General features: G+C 37.0%; 1 protein-coding gene across 1 annotated transcript in view; it reads right to left on the bottom strand.

The window, feature by feature from the left end:
• GPC5 (glypican 5) overlaps positions 1-24,763 on the bottom strand; it is a 1,180,201-nt gene that overhangs the window by 130,589 nt on the left and 1,024,849 nt on the right. The gene's annotated exons all lie outside the window — the stretch shown is intronic.

Below are 24,763 nucleotides of genomic sequence, written 5' to 3'. Positions count from 1 at the left end.
AAATATTGCAGCAAACTTCATCCTTGGATAAACTCCCTTGGTTCTGGTAAATCATTCTTTTTGTGTATTGTTGCACTCTACTTCAAATACGTATTTATTAGAAGCACTGTTCTGCAGTTTTCCCTTTATTGCACTGTGTCTTGTTTTTGTATCAGGATAAGTCAAGCTCTGTTAAATAGATTCAAAAGTGTTTTATTCTTTTATATTTCCTGGATAAGAATATGCAGAATTGGTATTTATACCTCTTTAAATATATGATAGAATTCTCCAGTGAACTAAATGGGTCTGAATTTGTTTTGAAAAGGGTGCCTAAATAACAAATAAACATTTCTTAATAAGGCTATCCAAATTATGTATTGCATTTTGGATTAGGTGTTCTTTAGAGGATTTGGTCCATTCTATCTAAACTGTTAAATTTACATATGTAGAGTTGCTCCCACTACTCCCTTTGTATCATTCTGATATCTACAAGGTCAGTAGTGATAATCCATTTCTGATCAAACATTTGAGTCTTATTTTTTGTTTTAATTTGTTAGTCTTGCTTACATTTTGTCAATTGTATTTACATCTTCAAATGACTTTTAAAATTTATTTACTCTACTTTTTAAAAATCTCATTTATTTCTGCTTATTATTATTATGTTTGTTCTGCTTATTTAGTTTTTTTTCTTTTTTCAAGGTTCTTGAAGTGGGAGATCAAATTAGTGATTTGGTTCCCTCTTTCCTAATGCAAATATTAATATATAGAGCTGGAAGAATCTCTTGTAGTTAAAGCATTGTGCCACTACTGTGATATGTTGCATTTTCATTTAGGTCAATGTATTTTTAAAATTTCTGAAAACTTTCTCTTTGATTAGTGAATTAATTAGAAATATGTTTTTTAGTGAGTTGAAGTTTTTTCTGTTATTTTATATGATCTCAATTCTTCTAAATTCTTTGAGGTTTGTCTTATGGTCCAGGGATAGAATAATATTTAGACTTCTTAATTTATTATAATTTGTTCTGTTCTCTACTCTGCTATATTCAAAATTGTAATCATATTATTCTTCACATTTTTTGCAATTCTGATAATTTTGTGTGATTTTCCCATGTTTTACTTTACATTTCCATTCCTCTGTTTTGTTACACCTAATCTTCGCCTTGGGGTGGCAAATTCTCTGGAAGCCAGAACATTAATAAGCTCAATATTCATTTTCTATCTTCCTTTGATTTTAATACCAATCTGTTATATTTTCACTATGTTCTTTCAGTTACATATACTGTTATTCACTTCTGAGATAATTTCTAGGTTTGGACAGCTACCAACCCCCACTTACGCAGGACTGTGTGCGCATAGTAAGATCATGAAGACTCTGGAGAGTCTGGACTCTGGACTGTAGTGGACATTGGAGCCTTTGGCTTAGTCTGGAAGGTCATGTGAACACTTGAAACTGTCGTCCCAGTATCATTTTCCCTCAGCAGTATCTCTGGCAGCGGTGATAAGTCATTAGAAAGTGGAGGTGTCCTTTAAGAGGCACCGAGGTATCATCAGCCTTGAACAAATTCCTTTTAAGAAATCTTTGTCTATGAAGTTTCTTAAGGTATTGACCCCAAAACAATAGAATGAGACATGGCCAAGGCTGAACTGTTCGAGGCCCAATACTCCTCCATTTGAAGTTCTCTCTGTGGCAACAGTGCTGTCATTCCCAACTGCTGGGTCACTTCTTTAAAAGAGGAGGATGTCCCTGGACATTGCCATGTGACTTAAATTCCATATCCCTCCCCCACTGTCAGGCTTGGCTGTGTGATGGATGTGAGCCAGTAGAATGTGAGACAAAAAATGGCAGAGAGCCAGTTTTGAGAGGAAGCTTGAAGTGACATCCCATGTCTCTTCTCCCATCAGGTTCTTCTCCCACCAGCTCCTTCTCCCATCAGCCTTTCCCCTTTGCTGTTGAGCATCCCAGAAGGAGAAGAAACAATGAGGCAGAACAGCACTTGCTGAACTTCCAGCACTGACATAAAGCATGAGCGAAAAATTAATACTTGTTTTCAACAAATGGTGTGGCATATCTGGACATCTACATGAGACAAAATCAACTTGGGTGCAGAGCTTATACACTTCACAAGACAATAATTCAAAATTGACCATAGACCTAAATGTAAAGTGCAAAACCAAAAAACTTAAAAGAAGACAGAGAAAATCTACATGACCTTCAGTATAATAATGACTTTTTAGATACAACAAAAAAGGCATTATTCATGGAAGAAGTGACTGATAAGCTGGACTTTATTAAAAGAAAAGCTTCTCTGTGAAAAACAATGTTAAAGTCATGAAATCCGAAGACCTACATCCAAGACTGCTCTATCCAGCAAAGCTTTCATTTAGAATGGAAGGGCAGATAAAGTGCTTCTCAGATAAGGTCAAGTTCAAGGAGTTCATCATCACCAAGCCCTTATTATATGAAATGTTAAAGAGACTTATCTAAGAAAAAGAAGGTAAAAAATATGAACAATGAAAGGACAGCAAACTCACAGTTATTAACAACCATGCCTAAAACAAAAGCAAACCTAGAGGACAGCTAGATCAGGAGTGGAACCATAGAAATGGAGATCACACGGAGGGTTAGCAACAGGGGAGTGGGAGGAGGAGAAGAGGGGAGAAGGTACAGAGAATAAGTAGCATAGACAGTACGTAGAAAATAGACAGAGGGCAGGGCGAGAATACTGTGGGAAATATAGAATCTAAAGAACTTGTGACACATGGACAGAAACTAAAGGGGGGGAATGTTGGGGGAGGGTTATGTAGGGTGGAGGGGAATGAAGGGGGTGAAGAGGACAACTATAATGGCATAATCAATAAAATATATTTAAAAAATGTAAAAAAAGGAATTAGAAGATAAGCCACAGAGTGGGAGAAAATATTTGCGAAACACACATCCAATAAAGGACCATTATCCAAAATATACAAATAATTTAAAACTCAACAATGAGGAAATAAAAAAGTTAATTAAAAACAAACCAAGAACCTTACCAGACACCTCACCGAAGGTGACATATAGATAACAAATAATATATAAAGAGATGCTCCACATTATATGTCACCAGGAAAATTCAAATTAAAACAATTGGGAAATACAACTAACACCTATTAGAATGGCCCAGATCCAGACCAGTGACAACACCAAACTCTAACTGGGATGTGGATCAACGGGTTTCTCATTCATGCCGGGGGCAGTGCGAAATGGTAGAGCCGGGCTGTAGGGCAGTTTGGCAGTTTCTTCAAAGCTAAGCACATTCGGACCATATAATGCAGCAACTATACTCCTTCGTAGTACCCAACAGAGTTGAAACCTGATGTCCACACACACACTACATCAGATACAGCTTCTTTATTCACGATTGCCCAAACCTGGGAGTATCCAAGAAGTCCTTCAACGAACAGGCAGATGAATAAACTGGTATGAGCTAACAATGGAGTATTATTCAGTACTGAAACAAAATGAGCTATAAAGTCGTGACTGTCATGGAGGAACCCTAAATGAAGGAAGCCAATGTCAAAAGACTATTACTGTAGGATCCCCACTGTATGACATTCTGGAAAAAGTCAAACTATGGGAGACAGTAAGATCAGTGGTTGTCAGGGGTCGGGGGTCAGTGGGTGGAGCATAAGGATTTAGGGGGCATTGGAAACACTCTGTATGATATTATGATGATGAGTCCATGTCACCACATGTTGGCCCAAACCCACAAGTTATAGAACATTAAGAGTGATCCTAAGGTAAACTGTGGACCTTGGGTGATTATGATGTGTCAATATATGCTCATCCTTGGTGAAAATGGCACCTCTCAGGTGAGTAATGTTAATAATGGAGGATACTACGCATGCGTGGAGACAGGAGTTATATGAGAAATCTCTGCAACACCCTCTCAGTTTTGTCGTGAACCTGAAATTGCTCTAAAAAAGTCATAAAAATCCTTATAAATCATCAGGGTTTAAGATTGTTGCTACAATAGGATGGAGAAATATACTAAACTCTTTGTAGACATCCTGCTATGTTGATGTGACCCATTATCTTGTGAAAGATTTCTAAAAATAGTTAATATGCTACTGGTAGGCACATGTGAATCACACTGACTAACATTTCTTGATTTTAAACATATTTTATAGTATTTTAAAGACAATTTTAGACTTGCTGAGCTTCCTAATAACATTTCTTATCTCCAACCTTACTTATTTCTACACATTTCTCCCCCAAAAACCACTATCAAACTTTTACTCTCTGACTTTTCTGTGTAAGAAATTTAGTTCTTCCAATAATTTACAGCTGTCTTTCTCATAAACACTCAGGAAAAAAAATTTAACAAAGACTTTTGACCTTTCAACTGAAGTGTGTCTTTTCCAATTTATAGTGTTTATATCTGCAATAGAACGGAGAATTGCCTCAAATGTCCAAGATTACAATCATAAAATATATTTTCAGCACCCAAGTACACTTAGTACTCTATTTGAAGCAGTAGAAACTATCTAGTCCAGAAGAATCATATAAGGAGGATTAGAATTTTGATTTTCATTGAGACTTTTGACTATAATTTAAAGTACTGTGTCAAAAAGATGAGCACTGATAAATCCAAGAATCATGGACAAATGTTCTATAAACTTGGAAAAGGCTATGAATTTCATCTAGTTTACTCTCATCTTCACCCAATCATGAGATTGGACAAAATTACTTTTATATCCTTTGTATATGACATTGATTCAAAATTAATCCATCCACCCAAGTATGGTGTTTCTCAAGTTGACTCTACCTCTGTTGGAAATCAGAAATAGATATTTTAAAAATACATACTCAACATGACAGGGTCTGTATCCTCATTTCATCTCTGGAAATGCTATATTTCCTGCGTGGCTCACAGTCTTTGAGGACCACTTACCCACTCAACTGTTTTATTCCTGCCACACTTGATCGTCCAGGCCTACGAGCATTTGAGATGTGCATTGCCTCTGTCCAAAATCTAACTCGGTGAATGTTCAAAAAAAGACCCGAGATGCAACCAAATGAAAGCCTTCTAACTACCTTGCTACTGATATTAGGTCTAACTTAAGGTCATAAACATTTTTATTCCTTCCAATCAGATACATCACATATTTTAGAGAACAGTATTCCATATTTAGAATGACTACAACTGTTCTTGATAGAAACCTGATGCCCTTCCTTAGACAAAAGGGTGTAGTTTCTTAGTTTAGTACACACACATATACAAAAAAGAACTTGCATTTTAACTAATTATGAAGGATTTTTCTTCTAACATAATTACACTGGAAAACTGTCTTTGTTTCCCAATTAAACTTATAGTGATAGCGTGCTGTTTCTCTAACAATGCCACAGAGCAAATCTGTGCTACTCAGTAAGTCTCTCTTGTTCTATTTACTCCTTTAGCTGACAAGCAAGTCCAGGCAGTTGGAAGAAAACAACAGGGGAAACAAATTTTAGGAGGATAGCGAACGTGGGCTATTCAGTGGAGGCTGCATCGTATAAGAGGAAGAGATGGACAGTTGGAGTGCATTTCTTTCCTGATAAGTCAACCCTCACTATCTACCTCTAAAGGACTTCTCTGTATGGCTTGGGCTTTGGTAAAATAAACTTATAAATATGGACATTTGAAGGGAGCAGGGTGGTAGAATAAAATTACTTTAAATGCATATAGTTTAGTTCAATGTTTCATAATACGCTATGTGAATATTTCAGTTTTTCTTGGTGATAGAAAGGAAATTATTGCGGAGTGCTTCATTACCAGAGAGATAATGAAGGACAATATCATCCTGGAGGTAGGGGACTGGCATTGACAGTTCAACTCTCCTGACCAGAAAGCTCATGAGCAGGCAGAGTACGTAGCTGTCTCAAGGTCATTTGGCGGCTGAGAGCAATAAGGAGAGAACACAGATACCAGGGCCAAGTAGAATCTGGTATGGGAGCTGGCTCCACACTGTCTTGGAGATTCTGTTTCACCCTTGTTCTGCAACACTGCATTTATTTTATTACATTTTTTCCTGTGAGCCAGTCAATAATCCATTTTCAGTCAGATTATTAGAACATTATGTTGTAATGGCACGCTAGATATAATCACCAATGAGGTAGAACAGAGACGAGGTTGTCATATTTACGTTAAATTACATTTTAAATATCTGGATTACACACTGATTATATAAAAGACATTTGTAAAATGCCTGTGCCATAAAAATATGGCAACTTAATCAATTATATAATAAAGAAAAAAAACATTGCAGGAACCATTTTTTAAATTTATTTAATTGGATATTATTTACTGATGGATTAATTCTGGGCTCAGTATCCCATGTGTGGATAGAAATGATACAGTATAAATGAGAATCCCTCTATTGCCTTGAAAAAGCTTATCATCTAATTGTTTGATATTATTTAATGATATATCAAAGTTTAAAACAGTAACCTTACATAGTTCTGTCCAGTATGAACACACTGCATGCCACATAAGTAATTTAAAAAATTTAATAGCAACAATAAGAAGAAAAAAGCTAGTAAAATTAGTTATGATATATAGCTATTTCATCTAATGTACTCAAATATTTGTATTTATAACATTATTATATAATCAAAATAAAATTATTAATAAAATATTTTTACATTTTTATCTTTATACTAAGTCTCCTGTGATGTGTATTTTATTTTATTTTATTTATTTATTTTTTCTTTTTTATGTGCTTTAATGTCAAGAGTACCCTAACTCATCTGGGTTAAAATTTTCAACTTGAGTTATTTAATAGGATATTTTTCCAATTAAACTAAATAAAATTAATAGAAGTAACAGGGAAAGGTGGTACTGGAATTCTGGAGGAAAAGGGGTCAATTAGCTAGTTTATTTTTATTTATTTATTTTTTAAGACTTTATTTATTTATCTTTAGAGGGGAAGGGAAGGAGAGAGGGAGAGAAACATCAATGTATGGTTGCCTTTCGTGCGTCCCCTGCTGGGAGTTGGCCTGCAGGGAACTGGCCTGCAACTCAGGCATGTGCCCTGACTGAGAATCGAACCACGATCGATCGTCTGAGTTGCAGGCCCGCGCTCAATCCACTGAGCTACACCAGCCAGGGCTGGTGTATTTTATACTTAGAGTGCATTTCTATTTCAGTGGCCACACTGCACATGCTTTGTACTCAAAAGAGGCTAGTGGCTTGTATCAGATGGCACTGCCCTATAAAGGCTCCCTAAAATGAAATTCTTATTTAGACTTTGTTAACTGCACTATGAACTGTCCTAAAAAAGACAAAAAAAATTGTCAACAGAAATCAAAGTTGGAATAATAGAACTTCACTGGAAATAGAACATTACTGCACTAAATTCAAACCTCATTTGAATCAATGGCCAGATAAAAAATTATTCAAAGTCGATTTTAAAATATCAAGTGGGACTTGTTGGCAAGAGAAGCTCTTAGAAATTATGTGACATATTCTTACTTTAATTAGAGTAAAGCACACACTGGATTTTTGGCATAATGTCAATTCTAGCACAATCCACATTTTTTTTAAAATACTTCACTAGCAAACTGATGAGCATTGTTTTTAATAGATACCCAACACATCAAATTCCTCACATGATTACTAATTATCAGTAGTACATAATAATTATGTATACACATATATTTATGTATCTGAGTATAAATATAAATAACTTCTTAAGCATATATTCTATAGTACTCCTAGTACCTTGTGTGCCTGGTTATCCAAAACTGACAAATTAAAATAAAAACCGGATTGCGTTGTTTTTGCCCTAAATAGAATTGTTCCACCTTTATTTATTTATTTATTTTAAAAAGTTAGGCCTACTTTATTTTATTTTTTATTGTTGTTTAACTAAGGTTGTCCCTGGATTTTCTGCCCACCACTCTCCCCTGCCCAACCACACCCACTGCCCACCCTCAATCCTTCCCCCCTTTGGCTTTGTCCATGGCTCCTTTATACATGTTTCTTTTTTTTTTTAATTTTTTTAAAAATTATTTTTCAAGTACAGTTTTCTGTCTATTACTCCCATCCCATCCCACCCCCCATCCTCCCCCCTCCCTCCCATTTCCACCCTTCTCAGTTGTTGTCCATGTATCCTTTATATAGGTTCCTCTAAATCCCTCCCTTATTTCCCCTGAAATTCCCTCCTTTATACATGTTTCTTGATGACTCTTTCCCTTCTTTCCTTTGTTATCTCCCTCCCCTCTGGTTACTGTCAGTCTGTTCTTTATTTCAATGCCTCTGGTTACTTTTTCCAAAGGAATGTTTATAAGGATGCTCAAGGAACTCAGTGACAACTACAAGGAACTGCCGCTATGTTTAAAACCAAGCACAACAGACACTAGGCCATCATTCAGTCATGGCAATAGAAGCAGAAACATTTGGAAAATTCAGTATTTGCTTTCTAGAAGTTCATAAAATGTTGAGTGTAAGGGAACTTCTTGAAAGTTCATAAGGCCCATCTCCCAAAATTCTGTAATATACATCCTACTCAGTAAAGGTATTTTGGATACATTCCCTTTAATTTGGGAAAATGTAACATGATTATCATTATCACTTCTGTTCAGCACAGGTCTTGGCCAATATCATTAGATAAAAAAAGGATATAAAAACTTGAAAGGAAAACAGAAAAGTCTCACCACTTGTGAAAGTCTCACCACTAAGATCATCTCTTCTAAAGCCCAACCTAAGTCAACATCAAGAATAATTCTAATAAAGCCATCAGACTACATCAAGGCTATTGTAATGAACACATACACAATGTTCTTCTGATCAACAATAATTAAAACTCTAATATAAATTAAGACACAAAAATACCTTGTAGCTTAACTACAAAACAATGCTAAAACCATCTATATACACTATTTTAGAAATTCATTTGATCCAAAAGAAGACACAAATAAATTGAGAAATATGTCATGTTCATGGATGTGATGATTTAACAAGGAATTATAGAATTTTTTGCAAAAGTCTATTATGGTCACTGATTTTAATTAAAATATTTAATTCTCAAGTGTACCTAGGATATTAAATTATCATAAATAACTAACTTAATTTTTTAAAGTACAGGGAAGGCGGCTTGTTAGAGGAAGCTTCCATCCACACAAAAACCTGCACACAAATGTTTATAACAGCTTTATTCCCTATCACCAAACTTAGAAGCAAGCAAGATGTCCTTCAACAGGTGAATGATAGACAAACTATGATATCTCCCTTTCGGTTCACAGGACAGCACTCAATCCACTGAGCTATACCAGCCAGGGCCTGTAGAAAATTTTAATAGCTAAAATGTACACAAGCTGTCAAGTAATTTAGCAGACTTCTAAACTTATTATGAATCTCTCTTTCATCATGGACTTATTCAGTAATTTATTTGAACTAAAACTAACATTTTTAAATATAATTTGTGCTTTGTAAGCCTTTTCCTGTGCTCTGCTTATGATTCCATTATCTTCTAGATGAGCACTTTTATATGTTTAATTCAGAAATTTTACATTAAGAACAAAAAATAACATCCTTTCATGTACACTTCCTCTTAAAAATAAGATTATCATAATATGTGTTCAATCATATATAGACCTTCATAAAAAATAAGCAAGTATGAATATTTTATCAGAACTACTTATAAAGAAATAGCAGGGCTCTTATTATATGCACTACAAGAAATTAATCTGCAAAGTCATAAATGCATAATCTTTTTAAAGTAGCAATAGGTAAAAAGGAAGAGAGAGAAAAAGAACATAGTGTTACTCCCAGAAAACATTGAAATTATTGCTACCACAGAAGAAATGTTTGGGAAGAACAAAGATATTTGCTAACATATAAAATAGCAACGATGAAACAAACAGAGATATACGAACTGGGATCTTTTTTTTTTTCCTGTTTGTCTATAATGTGTTGTAAGATACCAGTTGCTTTCTCCTCAGTCACTCATTCTTTTGTTTATCCATTCATTCATTTATCCAAAGTCCAAAGATATGTCCATATGCTTAGGCACTAGGAATAAAAAATGATTACAACACTACCTTCAAAGCTCTCAAAGCCAGCAGAGGAAATAGGCATGCAAATGACAAATATTATACTCGGTTCTATTGGATGTTTAAAATTCACCTGGTGTGCTGGTACCCCAAAATAAGATATAGTCACTACATCATAGGAAATTCATTCATGGAAAAGAGAAGACAAATTCAGTCATATAGAAAGAAGGAAATTGTCCAGGCTAATGGGGACAATGCTATCTCAGATAGCAGGAACACTGTCTATAAAGTTAGGGGGTAATAAAACAATATGATGGATTGAAGAGATACAAGTAGATCCATATAGGGGTAGAGTGTTAGGAAGTGAGAGAAGAAAGACGTGGGAGGGAGAGATGGTTAGAGTCAGATCATAAAAGGTCATAGTCAATCTGAAGCTATGGGGCTTAGATTTTATCAGGAGACCAGGGTGTGCCACTGAAGGATTCATGCAGTACAACATGATGAGATTTGCATTTTAGAACCGAAGTCCTAATAGGCTGGCTTATGGATGGGGTTGGAGGCGCTGTAGGGATCTCATGAAAGGTGACAGAGAGAAGTGAGAACAGGAGAAAGCAGATCCGAGAGGTTTTTGCATTAATCTAAATAACAATGATAGCAACTGCCGATTAAGTTTATGAAATACCAAATGTGTTCTTTTAATCTCCACCACAATTAATTCTGGAAAAATTCTTTATTTTTGCAAACTAATATTCAGAAGTAGTAAGTAGCTTACTGACAGTCACACAGACTTAACTTGTGGAATGAGGATAAAGCTAGATGCACATGGACACAGATCTTACGTTCTTTGGACTGTATCAGCTGATCCTCTAAATTAGACCGGAGATAGGGGAGAGAACAAAGACTAGAGTAGCTCACAGTTCCCTCCTGAGTGCTGTTACTTGCTTGAAGGCAGATAATGAACTAAATAAAGGTACTTGAAGGATATCCAGGTAGAAATGACAAATAAGCAGTTGGACATACAGATCTGAAGAAGTCACCTAATAGTACTGTGTTGTAAATGCACTAGTCTTGAAAGCTATATGCAATCATAATTCCATTGCTCTTTGTGTCTTCCTGTTACATTTTTTAGGTCAGAACAATATATATTTCCTCTACCTTTTCAAGACAGACTTTACAAGATATGTCCATGAGTTATTTACTGAATGATAATAATCTTATTTACTTGTTTTTCAGCCTGTTATTCAACAAGTATGTACTGCAACAAATATGTATTAAGTAACCATTGGGTGCATTGCACAAATTACACTATGCCATGAGATTGGAAGAATGAGGATTGTAAGTGATCATAGTCACTAGCTAGTTTTATTTTCTTGTTACACTAATTTATTTTTCTATTTATTATTCATCTTATTACATGTCCTTTTTGCTTAGCTGACTGAAATTCTCCTTTGGATGAGGAAGATTATAAATGAAAGTCCACAAACAGCTATGCCATTTATAATCTTACAGCTGGTACAGACACAGTTTTTACCAAAGCAAAACGAGGCAAACTTTTGCTCTTTTATTGGTATGATTTTTGACTTGGAGACGGCAGGAAAACTAAGTAGCCAGAAGCCTTTGATATAAGAGTATCAAAAAGGGGTTGCCAGGGACAAAATGGGGAATAGAAAAGTGTGAACAAAGATTTCTCTCTTTTTTCAGATTGACTCTAAGAAGGCAATTCTTGGTTGTTTTCTGTAATTAATTATTGGCTGGTTTGGCTGAGAAAATATGAGACTACCTCAAATTTCCTTAGGGTTGGATTGTAGTAGTCCATTTTATTAGCCCTGGAACCACATGAGCAGAAGCTTTAGCGATAGTGTTATACTTTATGCCTGAAGCTTGTTAGCAGTGCATTATTTTGTCTGTTCTAAAACAAGTTGTTGCTTAGTTCTGCCAGTTGTTTAGATGTCACTAAAATCCTCTTACCAAAAAAAAAAAAAAAGGAAAGAGAGAAAAAAAGGAAAGAGAAAAGGAGAGCTGTTTTTTATTTTTCTCTTTTTAAAATATATTTTATTGATTATGCTATTACAGTTGTCCCATTTCTCCCCCTTGATTCCCCTCCACCCTGTACACCCCCTCCCATCCGCATTCTCCGCACCTCTTAGTTCACGTTCATGGGTCATATATATAAGTCCTTTGACTTCTGTATTTCCTATACTATTCTTAACCTCCCCCTGTCTATTAGTATCTGCTCTTTGTTCATGTTAATGCATGGGCTGATGGCCCTGAGATCCATTAATTAAATTAATTAGTCTTCATAGTACTCATTCATGAACTGTGATGAAAAAATTAGAAGAAAATAGGAAATACATATAGTCTAGCATATGGTTTTGCCAGCGTTGGGCCCTGGAGAATTATTAAATGATAGCTTGACATAATTCAGAATTAATAAAATCTGCCTGTTCTCTGAAGGTATGTATTTTCATAACTTAAGTAATTCACTGCAAATTAACATATCAAAATGTATGCTCTGCTGCTGCCGATTAGTCAGCATGATTTCATAATTTATAACGTAACAGAGGTATCACAAAATCGTGAAACTGGATTTCAGGGAATTAAGTGAAGTTTCGCTGGTTTCCAGTGAAATTAATGCTATCTGATTAAGAATATTGTACCTGGAAAATGTTGCAAATATATCTAGGGCTTATTTGGTATTTTTAAAGGTCATAGGAAATTAAATATAATGAGATAATATACCCTACTGAAGTTATACATTCTAGAACAAGAGGTAAATCAAATCCTTGTTCTTATAGAATTTACTGAAGATTTTTTTGCCAAAAAATTCAAGTACTATCTTTCATGATACTCGAAACATGACATGTAGAAATACACTGCACCGGTACAGTCTCTTGTCTTCAAATACCAGCTGCATGCTAATGTTCGAAATTTGTATAAATTTATAGTTCCTGAACTTAAATTTAGATATCTAACACCTCCACTTGTTTTCTTCACCTCAATATGTCTCAAACCAGTTTCTTATTCTTTTTTTCTAAGTCCATTTCTTCCTTCCATCTTTTCTATCTTATTAAACCTAGTTAAATAGGAACTTTACCTCCCTTCTGGTTTCAGACCACAAAGTTTGGCCCACATTCCCATATCAAAAGCAAATCTTGTCATCCCTACCCGACAAATATCCAAAACATGACCCTCTCTCGCCACCATACCTTAGTACTTATCACCCTGTGTCTCCTGGGTGATGACGATAACATTTGACTATCCATCTGTTTCCACCCTTGCTCCCTACGATCATTTCTTATCTCAGCGGTCAGATCCTTCAAATTATGAATAGTATTCTCTCCTGAAAGCTTCCATTTCACCCTCAATAAAATCCAAATCTCTATAACAGCATGCAAATCCCCTCGTGGTTGGGCCACCCCTCTGCCTTACATGCATGGACTCTTCTGCTACTTTCCCCTCAATCACTCAGCTCTAGGACGGAGACCTCTTTGCTGTTTTGAGAAGGTACCATCCTCCTATCTATTTATTTGCACCTGCTGGTCTTATTTCTTGGGATATTTTTCCTTCCCCTACCCACTTGATGACTTTTCTCATCATCTTTAATTCTTAATGGAATGTCATTAATGATGACATTCCATTTTGGTTTCAGGCCACATCGGATAATGTCTCATCCGATGACAACTTCATGGACAGCCATCTTTAACCCTGAAGCCTCAGTCCCATGCCCAGTGTTCCCTTCACCACTTCCCTATTTCAGTTTTCTTCATACTACATCTTATCATCCGATGTAATTAAGGCATAACACAATCTACTTAATTTTTTGTCACTTGTGTATGCTCACTTGCCGCATAACAACTGGTGAATGATAGATAGATTACATATATCATAGTGGTCCCATAAGTTGGTAAAGGAGCTGAAATTTCCTATAGCCTAGTGATACTGTGGGTGTCATAATGCCACAGCACAACACTTGCACAAATACTAAAGCCTGCGTTGCAACTGCCAACCATTTTTAGAACAGTAACTGGCTCAATGGCTACAAAGCTTTACAGCTTTGTAAGCTGTAAAGAAATAGAACTTGTCCCTCCTAAATATGTCTGTTTGGCATAAGGGTTATTTGAGGCTACTTTTAAGAAGCAGCAGATATGGAAGAAGCTTTAAAAATGCAGTAGAAGTTATTCTTTGTAAAAGACCTTTATCTCTGTAAGGGGGTGTCCTTTGCCGTGCCAGGACAGGGTAGGTGACCTTGTCTCTAGGCACTTTGATCAATGCAGAAGACAACTTAAATCTGCATAACTATCCTTGTCTGCTGAGCTTTTCCTGGAAGCCTCCTGTAACTGACTCCCATGCCTCTAACATCTTTTTTAATATGTTCAGGTGAAGATGTTCTTTAAGGTGCTGGCTTTAGCTGTTTGAGGGAGCTACTCATTTTTCTTGGGTTTCCCCCAGGTACACAGTAAGTATACATGTTATTAAACATTTGTTTTTTTGTTTTGGCATGTGTTTTAGTATAGGAATATCGCAGCCAAGAACCCAGAAGAACAGAGGGGGAATTATTTTTCCTCTCCTATAAAGCATTGCTATGCCATACCTAGGGCTGTGGTAGATTATATAACTAAGTTTGCATGCTGACATTCTGTGATGTTCACACAAGTATGAAATCACCTAATGACACATGTCATTTTTCAGAATGTATCCCTTAAGTGGTATACAACTGTATTTGCTCACAACTTGGTGGTTAATGGGAAGTATTGTCTATTTTATTCACAGTGGTATTGCTAATAACTTAAAAGTATATAACATATATAAGCATGCACTATGCAATTCAATGAATCAAAGAATAAAATGTAAAAACACAGTCAGAAGTTTGAGAAAGATTTGTTTTAATTTTCTAAATAAATTTATTTAGACACCTGGTAAGTTTTGGTATAATTAATTCAGAAAATATGTTTGTTCCTCTTACCTCAGTTGAGAAAAACCTTGGCAAGCATGCCCTCCTCCCTCTCTAGTTCTTTCCATACAAAGCCCACTTTATTATTTCTAAATCTGAAGGCTTTGTGGAACTGACAGAGCTGAGGATTAAAGGGAACAGCCAGCCTCCTGTCCTTGGTGTAGGGAGGCAGATCTGTTCAGCAGACAGAGAAGGCAAGGAATGTGGGTTCCCAGTTGTTACTACAGCCTAGGGTCGGGTTACAGTGGTGAACCCAGTTTGATCTTTGCTCAGCAACACCTGCTGTCCCCCTAAGCAAGACCAAGGGCCACGTCTACCCCGTCTGTGTCTCTGATCGTACTCCTCTCTTCGTCTGGGATAGCCTCCCTAGAGTTCTCCTCCTTTGTATACTTCCACCTCCATGGATAAAAAGTTAAGTGCAAATTTCACCTGCCAATGAAGCTTCTCAAATTACCTGTTCATTCTCAAAACACTTCTTACTGCATTAAGTCCATTGAGCAAAACCAGAATTTAAAACTTATCATGCTCATTGTTTTAATTGAGCTCAACTTAACTTGATGGATGAACTGATGCTGTCCATTCTCCTGTAAAACCATAGCATGCTTCCTATTATGCCAACGTGGATTGGCTGCCACAGGTTAGCTTGATGTTAACAAGTATTTAGATGTAGTTGTTCACTTACCTGTTTATTTCATCAGTGTACAATTAAACCATATTACTATCCAAATAAAAGCATTGATGTGGTTTTAAAAAGATATTTTCAAAAGATTAGAAAAAGTTGCATTATATGTGGGTTAAAAATTGAAGGAAAAAATTTAAATTATAATAATTTAAAAGATTTGGCACTCATTTTGTTTTTGTTCTACTTTTCATAGACTGAAATTAGAAATAATTGATCCATTATGTTACATTAAGAAGGTAATGTACAAAAACTCCAGTCAATAGAATGTTAATCAAAGTGTCTTTCTTGTCCTTACATCAATATATTGGCAGTTAATGCGCACTTGTATTTTTTAAAATTCCCCTCCTTAAGTGACTTTTTAGATTACCCATCACACAACTAGTCTCAGGTATATTTTCTAAAATGATTCTGTATTTATTGTTGTCTAACTTGTCCATGTATCTCGAGTTTTCAGCTAAGTTGCAGAATTCTTTAGCATTGTCTTCGTAATAGGGCTTATCATTTGTTCCTAATTGGTTATATGGGAGCCAACCCCAAACAGCAGGTTGAATGATGTTGGGTTAGATCAATGTGGAATGCTAATAGTCTGCACGTTTTCTACAAACCTGAGAAAGGGAAATAAGAAAACACTGGTACTGTTAGAAAGATTATCTAGTTGATGTCAGAACTGTGACTGAACCTAAGATATGCCTGATTCCATAATCCTAGGTCTCATGCACAGCACCACAGTACAAATTCTCTCATTCCTTCTCCTGAAGACATCTTCAAGAAAAAAGCTCCACTCTGTGATTTTTGCAGTCAACCAATGATTTCATCTAAATTCCTAAAATCCTACTGTAATGCCAATTGGATTTCCTAGACACCTCATAGTGGGAAGGGGCTCAGAATATGTGATGAGGACTACATTCTACAAACTAAGTCTGAAGGATTATGAATGGGCCCTATGATTTGGGAATGATAAAACAAACAGCTATTCAAAATACCCTCTGCTTTGGACCTCGAGGATAGTTTTGACCAAGTCTCAAGTGCCTTTGTATATTGAAGTGATGGTACTATTATTTCAGAAGTCTTAGCCAATAAGATTTATTAGAGTTTTAATATGTCTTTGGAAGTAATACAGGTCTTATTATTTAATGCAGAAAAGATATGCTTATGATGCCACATTATAAATTATTGACAAAAATAGGACTGTTGGCTTTGAAGACAAGGATGATACTTCAGTGGCAGACATTGGTTATCTAGTGAACAATGCAATTAAATTTAGGCCATATATATGGTAAATGTTCACATTTAGCACTATGTCAAAATGAGGGCGGTCATTTCTAATAAGTAATCTGTGGAAGTCAATATGGGAGTTGTAGAAACACCTCTTCCTTGCTCATTGCATAAAGCCAAAGTCCTGCTTATATGAACATTATGTTTTTACAAAACAACCGGGCTTACACCAGACACAAAGCTTCTAGTTTCCTGAACACAGAACCTATGAAAGTAAAGCATACACTAAGTAAACTGTAAGATACATATGAAAAAACTGTAGTCCTAGAGTTGTGTTTATTTATTTTGGACAAAATATAAAAGAGGCATCATAGTACATGAACTTGCTTTAAGTGCTATAAAAAAAGTTGGAGGAATTGCTGGCCACTAATTAAACATTCAACCATTAAAAATACTTAAAGTGGAAGTATGAATCATATCAGAATAGGGTCATTTTTCTTGGCATCATGATGTTACACAAACCTAACATCAAATGGAATAAGCAGGAAATAGGCAAAAAGTTTCTTAATTATTGTAGTCAACAGATTTAAAGAAGACCTGACTCTATTTGTTCAGGCGATAGGTAACTGAATTCAAACTATTTAGTGAAAAAAAAATAGAAACTAGAGGCTATGTGAGTGTTGAGAAAATTTGTTTTATAATGAATAAAATTAATTTTTAATTAATATAAGAGAACTGAAATAATAACAGGCTAATTTCTAAATATTTGGTGATATTTGCTTTACATAGTCAGGTGCTCCTATGCTGGGTGCATAAATGTTTACTAGTGTTATATCCTCTCATGGGATTGCTCCCTTTATCATTATGTAGTGCCCTTCTTTGTCTCTTTTTTTTTTCAATTTTTTTATTTAATTATTTTTCAAGTACAGTTTTCAGTCTATTACTCCCATCCCATCCCACCCCCCATCCTCCCCCCTCCCTCCCATTTCCACCCTTCTCAGTTGTTGTCCATGTATCCTTTATATAAATTCCTCTAAATCCCTCCCTTATTTCCCCTGAAATTCCCTCCCCTCTCCCCTCTGGTCACTGTCAGCCTGTTCTCTATTTCAGTGTCTTTGGTTATATTTTGCTTGCTTGTTTGTTTTGTTGTTTAGCTTCCTGTTAGAGGTGAGATCATATGGTATTTGTCCTTCAACACCTGGCTTATTTCACTCAGCATAATGCTTTCCAGTTCCATCCATGTTGTTGCAAAAGGTAGGAGCTCCTTCTTTCTTTCTGCAGCATAAAATTCCATTGTGTATATGTACCATAGTTTTTTGATCCATTCATTTACTGACGGGCACCTAGGTTGCTTCCAACTCTTGGCTATTGTAAATTGTGCTGCTATGAACATTGGGGTGCATAGGTTCTTTGGGATTGGTGTTTTAGGGTTCTTAGGATACAATCCCAGCAGTGGAATTGCTGGGTCAAAAGGCAAGTCCAATTTTAGTTTTCTGAGAAAATTCCATACTGTTTTCCATAATGGTTGTACCAGTCTGCAATCCCACCAACAGTGGACCAGAGTCCCCTTTTCCCCACACCCTCTCCAACATTTGTTGTTTATTGCTTTGTTTATGATAGCCATTCTCACCGGTGTAAAGTGGTATCTCATTGTAGTTTTAATTTGCATCTCTCTGATAGCTAGTGATATTGAGCATCTTTTCATGTGTCTCTGGATCCTCTGTATGTCCTCCTTGCAGAAGTGTCTGTTCAAGTCCTTTCCCCATTTTTTAATTGGGTTAGTTGTCTTCTTAGAGTGAAGTCGTGTGAGTTCTTTGTATATTTTGGAGATTAAACCTTTGTCTGAGGTATCATTGGCAAATATGTTTTCCCATACAGTTGGTTGTCTTTTTATTTTAATGCTGTTTTCTTTAGCTGCGCAGAAGCTTTTTATTTTGATGAGATCCCATTTGTTTATTCTTTCCTTTATAGTCCTTGCTCTAGGGGACATATCAGTAAAAATGTTGCTGCGTGAAATATCTGAGATTTTCCTGCCAATGTTCTCCTCTAGGACTTTAATGGTGTCATGGCTTATATTTAAGTCTTTTATCCACCTTGAATTTATTTTGGTGTATGATGTAAGTTGGTGCTCGAGTTTCATTTTTTTGCATGTAGCTGTCCAGTTCTCCCAACACCATTTGTTGAAGAGGCTATCTTTACCCCATTTTATGATACTGCCCCCTTTGTCGAATATTAATTGACTGTAGAGATTTGGGTTTATTTCTGGGCTCTCTATTCTGTTCCATTGGTCTATGTGCCTGTTTTTATGCCAGTACCAGGCTGTTTTGATTACAGTGGCCTTGTAATACAGTTTGATATCAGGTATTGTGATCCCTCCTACTTTGTTCTTCTTTCTTAACATTGCAGCTGCTATTCGGGGTCTTTTATGGTTCCATATAAATTTTTGAAGTGTTTGTTCTATGTCTGTGAAATATGCCATTGGTACTTTAATAGGTATTGCATTGAATCTGTAAATTGCTTTGGGTAGTATGGACATTTTGATGATGTTAATTCTTCCAATCCATGAACACGGTATACGTCTCCATTTGTTTGTGTCTTCCTTGATTTCTGTCTTCAGTGTTGTGTAATTTTCTGCATACAGGTCTTTAACCTCCTTGGTTAGATTTATTCCCAGATATTTTATTTTTCTTTTTGCTATATCGAATGGGATTTTTTTCTTGATTTCTGCTTCTGCTGATTCATTGTTAGTATACAGAAATGCCTTTGATTTCTGGATATTGACTTTGTATCCCGCTGTTTTGCCAAATTCATTTATTAGTTCCAGCAGTTTTTTGGTAGAGTCTATAGGATTTTCCATGTACACTATCATGTCATCTGCAAACAGTGACAGTTTTGTTTCCTCCTTTCCGATTTGGATGCCTTTTATTTCCTTTTCTTGTCTGATCGCTGTGGCTAGAACTTCCAATACTATATTAAATAGAAGTGGTGAAAGTGGACAACCTTGTCTTGTTCCTGATCTTAGTGGAAAAGCTTTCAGTTTTTGCCCATTCAGTATGATGTTGGCTGTAGGTCTTTCATATATGGCCTTTATTATATTGAGGAATGCTCCCTCTATTCCCACTTTGCTGAGTACCTTTATCATAAATGGGTGTTGTACCTTATCAAAAGCTTTTTCCGCGTCTATTGATATGACCATGTGGTTTTTGTCCTTGCTTTTGTTTATGTGGTGTATTACATTTACTGATTTGCGGATATTGAACCATCCTTGCATCCCTGGGATGAATCCCACTTGGTCGTGGTGTATGATCTTTTTGATGTATTGTTGGATGCGATTTGCCAATATTTTGTTGAGGATTTTAGCATCTATGTTCATCAGTGATATTGGCCTGTAATTTTCTTTCTTTGTTGTGTCTCTATCTGGCTTTGGAATTAGGGTGATGCCTTTGTCTCTTATTATAGCCTTGGCTTTAAGGTCTGTTTTGTCAGATAGTCGTAATGTAATGCTACCCTTGGTTTTATTCCCTTTCCATTTGCATAAACTCTTCTTCCATCCCTGTACTTTTAGTCTGTGTGTGTCTTTCATTCTGGAGTGGGTCTCTTGAGGACAGCATGTATATGGGCCTTGTTTATTACCCATTTAGCTGCCCCATGTCTTTCGATTGGAGCATTTAGGCCATTTACATTTATTTAAAATGATTATTGATATACATATTTATTGCCATTTAATTTTAAAAATTATGTTCCTCAAGAACTTCTGGGGCCCTAATATTCTCTTTGCAGAGATATCCTTATGTGTATATTTAATTTACACAATACGAGGACTATACCTACCATAGAAAATAGGGAATGTGAAGGTACCTAGACTTTCTCTCCTTTATAATGCACACATGACACATGTGTGTTCACATATATGTCATATGGTAACCACTACTCATTTCAGTTTGTTTTCAAATTGCTAATGACTGTAGTTTCTATTATGTGGCACACAATCTGCTAAATAAATGAGAATATATCATATCCTGAAGGAACACTAGGTAATGACAGTGATCCATATGCATGTGATAACTCAGAGTGATAAACATAATTTTAACTTTGTATAAGGCGCTTGAGTTGTGCATGTAGAAAGTTACGAATGAGGAAAAGGACCCTTTTTTAATAAATTGGGATCAAGGGAGCTGTTAAACTAATAGCAATACTTCATTATCAATTGAGCATTAGCTGTGTGATTAAGTCAGAGAGATTGCCTTTTGATCATTTTACTCCATCTTCAGAACAAACCTTGGAGTAGGTATATCAGTATTTTGTAGAGGGGAAAATGGATGCTGAAAGCGACTAATTCACTGACGTAAATAGTTTTCTTGATAGGTGCTAGAGTAAAGGATGGTCAGCGGACCCTTTGAGACATCGTTTGATACTGTGCTGAGATGTGGAGATGACAGAGCTGTGAGTAGAAAAGAGCACTGAGGGCAAAGCTGCTCTCCTGTGCTGAAACAGAAGGCCTTCGCTTGCCTAATTTTTAGAAAGATATGTATGCTGCTCTCTCAAAGCGTTTCAGTATTTCAGGATGCTGTGCTGTTGAGTCCCCTACTGTCACTCTTGATTCCAAGTCCACCACCCTGTATTCTGTACCCATTACATGCTGCTGGGCTTGCAAACATGTTTTTCAAATCCCCTGCCAGCTGGCTTTCTCTTGGTGGGAAGCACAAGAAGGGGACTGGAAGGCAGGCCGAAGGCAGACGGGAGAACTTTTCAGTTTGTACTTCCTCTCAGCATCTCAAGGTGATAGAGGACAACAGCGGCTTCTTTCAACACACTGAGCACAGCCATCCCGGGCCTCCTCGGGGACCTGCACTCACTCGCACTGCCCCCACCTGCACCCCCTCCAGGTCTGAGCACCAGCTGCGTGGCTTCAGCTTTAGAGTCACTAGTACCAGTTATGACCGGGCACCCTGCCCTTTCCTGCTGTGAGCTGGCCACCCCACCTCTGCTATTTTGTTCCCTCAGCTCCGGTGGGGCTGCTGCCTCCCCGGGTTTAGCATCTCTCTCCCTTGTTAGTTCAGTCTTCTGATATCGGGTGACTGATTTCCTGTTTGAAATGCCCGCCACGGTTGTAGTTTTTCTGACTACAGCCCGATTGATACAGATCCCTTCATTTCAATGTCTCGTTAATAATTCTTTAAGACAATGTCGCATCCTCTTTATTGCCTACCTACTAGCTCCTCTCTTCCTCCTCCGTTATCAGAAGCCCACCTTGGGTTTTTACAGCAGGTACCCATGGGGCAGAGAAGAGGCTGAGTCTCTCCACAGATCCAGGGTGAAATTAGAAATAGACTGAGCTGATCCTGCCACAGAATGCGATTTTACCATGAAGAGGTACATGCTGGAGGGAGGGGGTGGTGTTGAAGCATTTTTGGTTCACTTTTAACACTAAAAGAACACTTTCTCTTCCAGACATTTAGGTGCTTTTTTGGTGAGACTTGGTAGCCTAGAGATACTGTGTCATTTCTATCGAATGAAAGAAAGCAGCTGGCGAAGAAAGCAGCTTTGAATTATGTGTTCTTTGAAAGAATTAGTTTAGTGAGTCCCACTATCAAGCACCTACTTGGATCTCGCCACTATCTCAGGCGGTAAAGAAGAGGGAAAGATGGGTTATGGGTGTTCCCCTGAAGGCTGGTCTTGTTTATTCCTGTGTGTTCTCACAGCGGCACAGCTCTGCTTTGATGGAGAGTTTTATATTACACCTACAAGACAGAATGTAGTGACTAGGGAAGATCTGAATTTTCTGGCAGGTCTGTTGAATAAATAATACTATTTTTCAACTTCCCGACTGCTTTCATCTCAGAATCTGCAACACTCTAAAATACTAGTGAGACTTCAGTCCACCCCCTAGACTGTGGTTAAGGTTGTTTTTTTTTTTTCCTGAGATGCACTGTGGGTCAAACTGAGGGCTCATAGCACGCCTAGCAAGTTACCTGGAAAATGCAGATCAGACTAAGGAGCCGCCTTTGTCCCATAACATGTAGTCATGTTGCCGCTTCAGGCTGCAAGACGGAATAGATCAAAGTGTGTTCATGTATGTGGGGCTGCAGAGCACTGCAAGGTGTTTGAAAATGTGAGAGCTTGTCCTCAGGGAGAAAAAAAAATAAAATGCTGAGGGCTGGTAGATGGTGGAGACAATTCTTCATACTTGAAAGGACAGGTTAACAGTTTTGCCTTGAATGTTGGACAGATTTTTTTTGTTCAACTTTCAGTGATTTTGTTTTTGCCGACTAGCCCCAATATAATCGTGGTGACATACCTCAAGGGGAATGAACATTTTGGCATTATTAGTTCAACCTTACAGAGAAAGGATGAGAAATCAATCTCAATGGAGACACAGAAAAGATACAGCAGCAAGGAAAAAACAAACAGCGCTGAGGTTTGGGTCCTCTGTAGTTCCAAAATTCCCGTATATATTCAAAACACAAGTTGGTGAAACATTTCAGGAAAGTACTTTTGTACAAAGTTGCCTCCGTCAAGAAAAGACCTCTATGCCATGAAAAAAGACAATGTTTGGGGGACAACCAATCATTCTTGGAATCATTTTCCGGGCTCTCAGTGGACCTTGCTAATTTTCGGCTTCCCCCGTGTTCATCACTGCTCTGCGTCCCCCGTGTTTCTGCCGCCTTGCCACCTTGAAATCCATAAGGATTAGTGTTCCGGCTCCCAATTAAGGTCTGTCTCTTTGATTCCGGCAACTTTCTGCTACAGTATATTGCCTCTGAAATGATTACCCTTTGCATTACTTATGGTAGCCTATGAATTCATTGGTTGATTCTGGCCCTGACCCAATTCATTGGTTGATTCTGGCCCTGACCCAATGTGGGGATGAGTCCACTACCCTGGCAGATCAAACGAAGCTCTAACCAGCTCAGCTACCTGGCTGAAGCATTTCTGGTTGATTTTGTCTTGATACTTTTCGCTCATCTGAAATTCGTAGACAATATGGCTGCCAGGTTTATAAAAGAATTTAGAGTAACTTATAAATTTACCCACTTTTAGATAAAGTTCATCAATAATTAGTCATTGTTGGGCTATATTCTAGTTCTCACACAAATCCTGGTTCAAAATGATCTGATTGAAAAAATATATATTCTTTATACGTAATGAGAGTCAAACATGTTCCAAAATAAAATAAATTCTTACTCACATCATCTGCATGGCTTAATGGCAGGTGGCAGGGCATATCCCCAAGGCACCAATCACAGGCTCACTCTCTAACCTCCCCATGCTTCTCAAAGATTTCCAGCACATGACAGTGTGCCCTTTGCTATGGGCTATTCTCTCCTGATCATGTAGAAATTCTCAGTTTTATAACCTTCCAGCTCATGAAGGGAAGGAAGCAAACCTCATTCTTTTACTCTCCGTGATGCCACCTTGACTATGTGATGTTTTTTTCTTTCTGTCTCTCTGACTCTGTTTTTTTCTGTATCCTGTGTCTATCTCTTCTTTCTTATTTTTAGGGAAAGAATAAATGCTTCTGGCTCCCACCAGGCAGCCATGGCCTCTTGTTCACAGTTGTGTTTTCCGAGAGCTCTCTGCACCATCGGTCTCCCAACTCCGCTTCCTCTCCAGAACATACCCATTTCCTCTGTTGAAATAACTGCATTTTGGAGATCCTGTGACATTTTTATGAGCACAATGCATTTGTGTGTACATAGATACACACAACACAAAGATTTATATGTCACTTTTGAAGATCCTGAATCCCAGGCAACTCTCAAAAAGAGTAAGAAATACACTTTCAACAAACTCAGGCAAATTTTGGACCCAAATGTCCTTTTATGACTATTTGATAAACATGTACACTCATCTATTGAAAATTAAGCGTAGTGCCATCAGGGATGTTGAGATCTGTGTAGTACAGGGCTGCATTTTTTCCTGT

Source organism: Sturnira hondurensis, unplaced genomic scaffold (assembly GCF_014824575.4).
Source record: "Sturnira hondurensis isolate 20B ecotype Veracruz unplaced genomic scaffold, ASM1482457v3 Scaffold0009719, whole genome shotgun sequence".
NCBI lineage: Eukaryota > Metazoa > Chordata > Mammalia > Chiroptera > Phyllostomidae > Sturnira > Sturnira hondurensis.
Note: the sequence above shows the minus strand (reverse complement) of the source record. Positions and strands in the feature narration are given on the sequence as shown.